Here is a 7,383-nt window from a genome sequence, read left to right on the forward strand (position 1 = left end):
ATGCAGACTCTCAGACTGGACTTGACAATCTGGTCTCTGCCTCCGTAAAACCAGGATCATAAATAGAAATGTCTCTCAGCAGGTAGGGAGGGAGAGGAGTGAGAACCTGACTGTTCACAACTGAACAGGAGTAAAGTGCCTTATTTCTGGTTCCTCCCAAAGCTAACAGAGAGTACTCCTATTGCCCACTGACTCATGCTTATTACTAAGCACCTTGTAAACAGCAGTAATGAGAAAATGCCGCTTTGTGCCTGCTTTGGTTTTGCTCCTGGGTTTTGCTCTCAAAAAAGAAAATATAAATCTCTGGGGGTACTGACATTTCCACGGCAACTGTTACAGACACGTGCACATGTATCACCTCTTTGTTCCTCACCGGCAGAAGTGGGACCACAACTTTACCCCAGTAAGTTCTGCAGACCTCCGAGAGCTGGGATGTCCCTCCAGGTGTCACTTGGCATTGTCAAAGAACACACAGTTGCAGCCAGGATGTTGAGCGCTCAGGGAGAATCACCTGGGTGTTTTGTCCAGAGGCACAAAAGCGTGTGCTGCACTACAGGTATGCACCAAAGAAGGATTTGTGCTTCCTAGCAGGCAGGAACAGAGGTCTGGAGAGGCACAAGCGAGGGCAGAAAGCACATAGTTAAGGTGAGCTGTGTTACAAACTCTGCAGGGTCAAGGCTTTTTCATGCCAAAGGATCCTGCTGTGCATAAAGAGCAGTCAGTAACCCCGGGTTGGAAACATGTTGCCCCACACCAGAGAATAACTGGAGCCCAGCAGCAGCATAGCTGAGCCTGAGGCTGGGTCCCAGGAAGGGAAAGCAAAAGCTGAACTCACTTGAAAGTGCCAGGGCAGGCAGGATGCAATTTTCTCCATCTTCCATGTCTTGCCTCTTTCCTTGCTCTTTTTAAACATCCTGCTGAAAAGCTGGACTGCAGAGCTACCTGGGGGGGGTCCAGTATCCATCACAACACTCCCTGATAAGAAGGATAAACCACCTTCTCTTGACTGCTGCGCTGGCTCTTCATCCTTAGTACCTCATTCATCCTGCATGGAGTTACTTACACATCATGCCTGCTGGATCCTTCTTGGGAGTTGCGATGACCTGGGACACAGCTCCTCGTTTTGGAGGGATGGCCCGTGTCATTTGCTCCAAGATGCATACCATGGTTTGATACTTACTTCAAGCTGACTGTGGAAAAAGGGGGGCTTGGACCTGAGTTTTGTGGAATGAGAGTCCCTACTTGCCAGTCGTTAGCAGTAACACCTCTCTTCTGGGCTCTGGCATGTAGCATGGTTTCAGCCCACTTAACACATACATTTTGTCCATCCTCAAGTATTCACATTCAACTAGAGTGTCACACAGAGCTACATCAAAACCGCCCTCTACTTTAATGGTGGCCTTCGGTCATCTGCTAAATTCTTCTTAAGCAGCTCATATTGCAGTCAAATTTCACTAAATTTGTCTAAGCTTTCTTCAGGATGAACTGCCATTTGTGTGTTCTTCTTTTTGGGGAAATTTAGTCTCTTGGAAAAGCCAAACCCATATATGCCTACCTACAATTGTCCTGACTTTGCTCGAATAACTCATAATGAGGCAAGTGCTCAGCAACAAACTCTTCTTTACCCGCCACCATGAATCTGAAAAGGATACTGGTGTGTGTGCTGGATGGATGCATCCTCTGCTGGGAAATTGTTATCCAGCACATTCAGAAACTCTCATGAGACTTCACTGTGGCCTGCAGGCAATCTCCACAGATGTGTCCTGGAATTAAATTATCTATGCAAATACAGTTTTCTTTTCACACGTTGCAAATAAGCCTGTAGAGAGAGATCCATCCTAGGCCTCATTTAATGAGGGAGTCAGTTACACACACAGGCTTGCACACAGCACTCCCTCTTGGGCTTTCCTGATCTACATGCAGCCTGCTCTGAGCAACCCCTGTTGTAAAACGGGTAATGTTGCCATTAGCATAAGCACCACCCTTCTGTCTTTCACGCGCTATCTCCTTTCTCGGCATGCGGTAGCCAGCAGTTGTAACATCTCCAGTAAAGAAAGCATCTGGCGCACTTAGGCAATAGCACTTTTGTCCAATTCATTCATGAAAGGGAAACTTTTTTCACTTTTTCCTCTTACAGACAAAGTTTCTTCTTCTGGAATTTAAACAGCTGATTATTTTCTTTTCACACACCCGCTTAGTCCGTGGTCCCTTAAGTTGTTGAAACTTTTACCCATCTGAAGGCTCACTTTGCAGGGTTCATTAAAAACATCGTGCCTTTCCCAGCCCATTTCCAGCACATGAGGCTGTGCACTGGGCTTTGGACAGGCAGGCCATCCCAGAGCACCATTCCATCCCCAAGAACCAGGGCTGAGTGCCCCACACAGTGCAGCCTCTCAGCAAACACCAGCCAGTACTTCAACCTCCAAGATCTTCTATCCTCTCCTCCTGCTCACGGGAACAGGACCTTGGACTTTCTTCTACTCTTCTGAGGTTTCTAAAGGCTTGAACAATCTCTTGTTGTTCCCACACCATCCTGTTACCTTTCTGACCCTTCCTAAACAGTCTTTTCTCAACTCCTCTTCATTCTCCTTAACGGAAGGTGCTCATTATAATCACTTGCCTTGTTAAGGCAACTGGGGACATGTGTGGGCTACTCTTACAAATTGAGCCAAAGAGCTGCCCTCAGGGAGGTTCCCACTGCTCACTCCTTTTCTCCCAGTACATCCTGGAACACTGTCCATTCAGATGGTGAAATCTCTGCCAGGAGTAGTTAGGTGCAGCTGAGAACAGCAGTATGGACCAGATCACATTCCCTTTCAAGCCTGTTTTCTATGCCTCTGTGAAGTGCTTTAAGATGACTTTGTAACTCACTCCTGCCACAGCAAATTATGAGGCCAGCTAGTGCCTCTCCATCCAGGGCAAATTAAAAAAACCTGCTTCCTTTGTAATTCAAGGTCCTGCATCTTCCCAGGTTTGAAACAATCTCTCAGAAAGATGTTCTCACAATCTTTGTATGGTTGATGTGGACCCCATTGTTGTTAGGTGGACAAGCCAAGATCTTAGGAGTGATCCAGGTGGGGAGAGAAATAGGAAAAAGTGGGGAGAACCAGAGGAATCGAGAATATGGTGGAAGAAAAGCACAAGTGGCATGCAACCCACATCCCCTTGTAGCAAAAGCTGTGGTACTTTGAACATGTTTAGGGCTGGAACATTAGCTCCAGCGTGGTTTTCACCATGAACAGAACTGAAGTTCACTCCCACTGGTGAAAACTGGTTTGTTAGCAACACCCTACTCATCCTGCCTGTCTCTTATGTAAAGTAAGGCTAATCCGAGAATCACCTGACAGGGGGCCAGGTCAGAAAGTCACAGAAGGCTTGGGCCTGAGACATGACCTTCTTTCAGCTGCTGTTTGGCAGTTCCCTGTAAGAGCAGAGGTGGAAAGGCTGGTCTGTTTCAACTCCCCCTAATCCTTTCTGCTCCATCCATTAAGCCAATCCATGGAGTGTTAAAAACTCTCTGTGAAGACTTTTTGCATCCTGCCAGTGGCAATGCTGGATGGGGACCAGCTGGATGGAGAAAACCCTCTGTCCGTCTGTCGGATGTGGGAGAGAGGTTAACAACCTTTTGTAAGCTGGTTTCTCACACGCTTTCTAACTACTGTTTTTTTTGGGAGATGGCATCAAGGAGAAAACATGAGGTTATGAATTAGGTACTGTGGCAAGGAAAAGGGAGCCAGGGTCAAGCTTCTGAGAAAGCAGCAGGATAATCCTACACCACAATGTGTAACCAGAGTGTGTGGGAATCAAGTGAGGCTGTGATCAAGCTCTCTGGTGGAGGAGGCACCAAGCACCTCTCTGACTCTGGCAAACAAGGATGTTCATACAGATTTGGTCCTTGGAGACAAATCATTGCCTCATCTGTGATGAGATCCTCTCCGACCGGTTAGGATCATTCCCATTTTCAGAGTGATATCCTAAGGGAGTGAGGCTTATTCAGTGCACATGTTCATCTTCCAGTCCTCCCAGCCCTCTTTACCAACAAGTCTTAAACTACCTGGCAAATCACAATAAATTTGGCAGTGAGCTGTGAGTCTCAAAGTTCTTAAGTTTCTACAAGTGGCTGGATGGGTGTCATGGCTTAACCCCAGCCAGCAACCAAGTACCACACAGCTGCTCCCTCAGTCGCCCACCAGCAGGATCAGGAGCCAGAGTCAGAAGGGTAAAAGCCAGAAAACTCATGGGCTGAGATAAAGACAGTTAATAAGGCAAGCAAAAGCCATACACACAAACAAAGCAAAATGAAGAATTAATTCACTGCTTCCCATGGGCAGGCAGGTGTTCAGCCATCTTCAGGGGAGCAGGGCCTCATCATGCACAGCAGTTACTTGGGAAGACAAACACCATCACTCCAAATGTCCCCTCCTTAATCCTTCTTCCCCCCAGCTTTATATTGTTGCCTTGGAGTCAATATACTGAGCACGATGTCATGTGGTATGGAATATCCCTTCGGTCAGTTGGAGTCACCTGTCCCAGCTGTGTCTCCTCCCAGCTTCCCATGCACCCCCAGTTTCCACACCAGTGTGGCAGTATGAAAGGCCTTGGCTCTGTGGAAGCACTGTTCAGCAATAACAAGAATATCTTTATATTATCAACCCTGTGTTCAGCACAAATCCAAAACACGGCCCCATAACAGCCGCTGTGAAGAAAATTAACTCTACCCCAGCCAAAACCAGCACAAAGGGGAGAAAGAATCCTGGTGGATTGTTCCCTCTCCCACATGGGGCAAGAGCAGATGCACTGCTTTTATTAAACGTCAGCAAATCCCTCTCACAGGGATGGGATCAGGCAGAATCACACATTATGCAGGGGGAGGAGAGAAGGGGAAGAAGAAGCAAGCAGTTTTCTGCTTTTTGCTTTCTGGTTTTTCTCTACTTGTTTTTTTCCATTGGAAACTTGGTTTTCATTGGTCCCCATTTTTGGCAAGTGAATAACTAATGTTCTCCAAGGTTAGGTGGTGCTTCAGTGAAAGGCCATGGCTGGGTTCCACACTTTAGAAAAGACTGCAGAGGACTGAGCTCCTGAAGGACCAGCCAGGGTTTGCCCAAGCTCTAGTGCACGCTGACACAGGATACCAGGAGTTTAGCTAATTTTAGGTGGTAAGGGACTGGTCATGCCAGATGCAGTCAATAAGCCTGCTCTCTCTTTCCTTTCATACTGAGTCTCAGTGTAGGATTTTTATTAAAGGTTTAGCGTGACCTGGAACCCAGAGGAAGCATTTGGCCTCTTTGATGCTAATCTGAACCACCAAAGCTTTTAAGGTTCACTTCGTGCTGCCAGCAACACCCAATGCCAGCAGTGATTAGTGGTCTCCTGGGAGGTATCTCAGCCTCTTAGGATTTGACAGGGAAACAATAAAGTTTGCAGCGGAGCCGAGTTTCAGCTGTGCCCGTCTGCTAAATAACAAGTGGTAAATGATAGTTTCCTTCAATTGTGGCAGTTTGTGACTCCTCATGAAGTCACATAATGATCTCACCTCAGTTATTCACCGTGTCCTTTCTTCTACCTGCCGTGGTGAAGATGTTTTTCTTTCTAACAATAGAGAATAAAACCGAAACCAAATCCCTTTCTATTAATGCAGATCTAATGCACATGCAGTGCACAACATCCCTTGTTTCTGGCTCTAGCTGCCACATCTGAAGCATTTTTCCTTCTAAGAGTTGGATAGACAGGCCACCGCCTTCCTTTTAAGGTGTTCCCTTGTCACTTTGTCTCCCTTGATGCTAAGCACTCTGCTGCCAGGTAAGGACTGCACATCCCTATTTCCAGATTCTCACAGTCAAGGAAAACTCTTGCACATGGCAGACCTTAGAAACAAAGCCTTCAGTCTGAGCCTGAGGCTGACAACCATGTGGCTCAGAGGGCATTGGTGGGAGATGTACATCACTCAGTATTTGTTCGTGAAGCTGGCGGGAACGTGTTGAATGAGGAGGTTTCCACGTCTATCCTGAATGGGCCATCCTGAAGCAGAGACCAGCTGGCTGCATCCTTATCCGCCCCCATGGTGACATCTATGGAGTGCTGGGGCCAGCTCTGGAGGGTGTTTCTGGGCACACAAGGAAGAAGAAGAGGAGGCACTAAGAAGTGAGGACAGAAGGAAAGGCAACCAATCATTTGCACAAGCCCTGTGGAAAAACACATCCATGAGAGTGGGTTCCTTGGCAGAGTGGACATATGCACTGGCTGCCAGAGAAGGGGATACAACGTGAGGAATGGGAGGGAAAAGTAGTACAATGGGCTCATGGAAAAATCCTTGTGCAAAAGGAAGAACAAGAAGAAAAGAAAGGCGTGCTGTGCAGAGGCAAATGGGAGTAAAGATAAGCCCGTACTGCTGAGAAGCTGAATCAGTCTGCTGAATCAATGTGAAGCCTTGATTTTCACAAGGACAATGCTGTTGACTGTAGAGACAAAGGCAGAACGCGTTATGAGAAACAGAGTCAGGAAATGGAAGTTACCACCATCTATGTTTTGATATAGATAATATCAAGAATAGCTCAGTAAATAGGAAGTTAGAAGCCAGGACCTCACCAGCAGAAGCTAATAGGGAAAGCAGAGCAGGAACAGAAGTGATGACTGAGAACCAAGGCAAACGCAAGCCTGGCATACAAGGAACCAGTTGTTTCCTACTCTTTGTAAAAGCTGGCACAAACAAATTTTAAAAGCAGAGAGGATGTTTCAAATGCAGCTTTAGAGCAGCTTTCAGTGGATGTGCAACACCCAATTTAACAACCACTTAAGTACATCTTATCCTTGATGGGCAGTGATCTGAATATGCCCACTAGAATACAAGTGATATGATAGATTTTCCATAGCCTTTAAAGCTATTTTGGGTCAAGGACACGTACCTGAAAAATCACAGATCTTTAGTACAGAATTTTTAACTAAGCTGTGAAGCTCTTTGATCAATAAACTCACTGCTTTGTTGCCACTAAGAAATTCAAAGGAGCCACTGCAGATTGCTTTACCCCAACATTTAGAAACTGAGATGGGAGAATATTTTCCAACTCACAACAGTTTTTGTGTACTGTCCTTTAAAAGGATTATAATCACAGGCTTTATAGGACAACATGCACCAGCCCTGATGTTGTGAACTCCTCAGTCTCTCTAAAGGTTCTGAAGGCCCATTCATCACGAGCTGCTTTAAAAATAAAAGAAACACACCTTTTTTTTTCTTAAAAAGAAATTAAAAAAGGATGTCTGTGAAAAAGTTTATGACTAGATCTTTACCAATGAAATTTGCATAGAGAAGACACTTGTTACTGGATAAAAGATTGTGAAGACAAGATGTTTGTCAGCTTTATTCACCCTGGAGAATTCTGAAAGAAG

This window comes from Pipra filicauda, unplaced genomic scaffold, assembly GCF_003945595.2.
Source record: "Pipra filicauda isolate LSUMZ 115617 unplaced genomic scaffold, ASM394559v2 scaffold69_size3009148_pilon, whole genome shotgun sequence".
Taxonomy (NCBI): Eukaryota; Metazoa; Chordata; class Aves; order Passeriformes; family Pipridae; genus Pipra; species Pipra filicauda.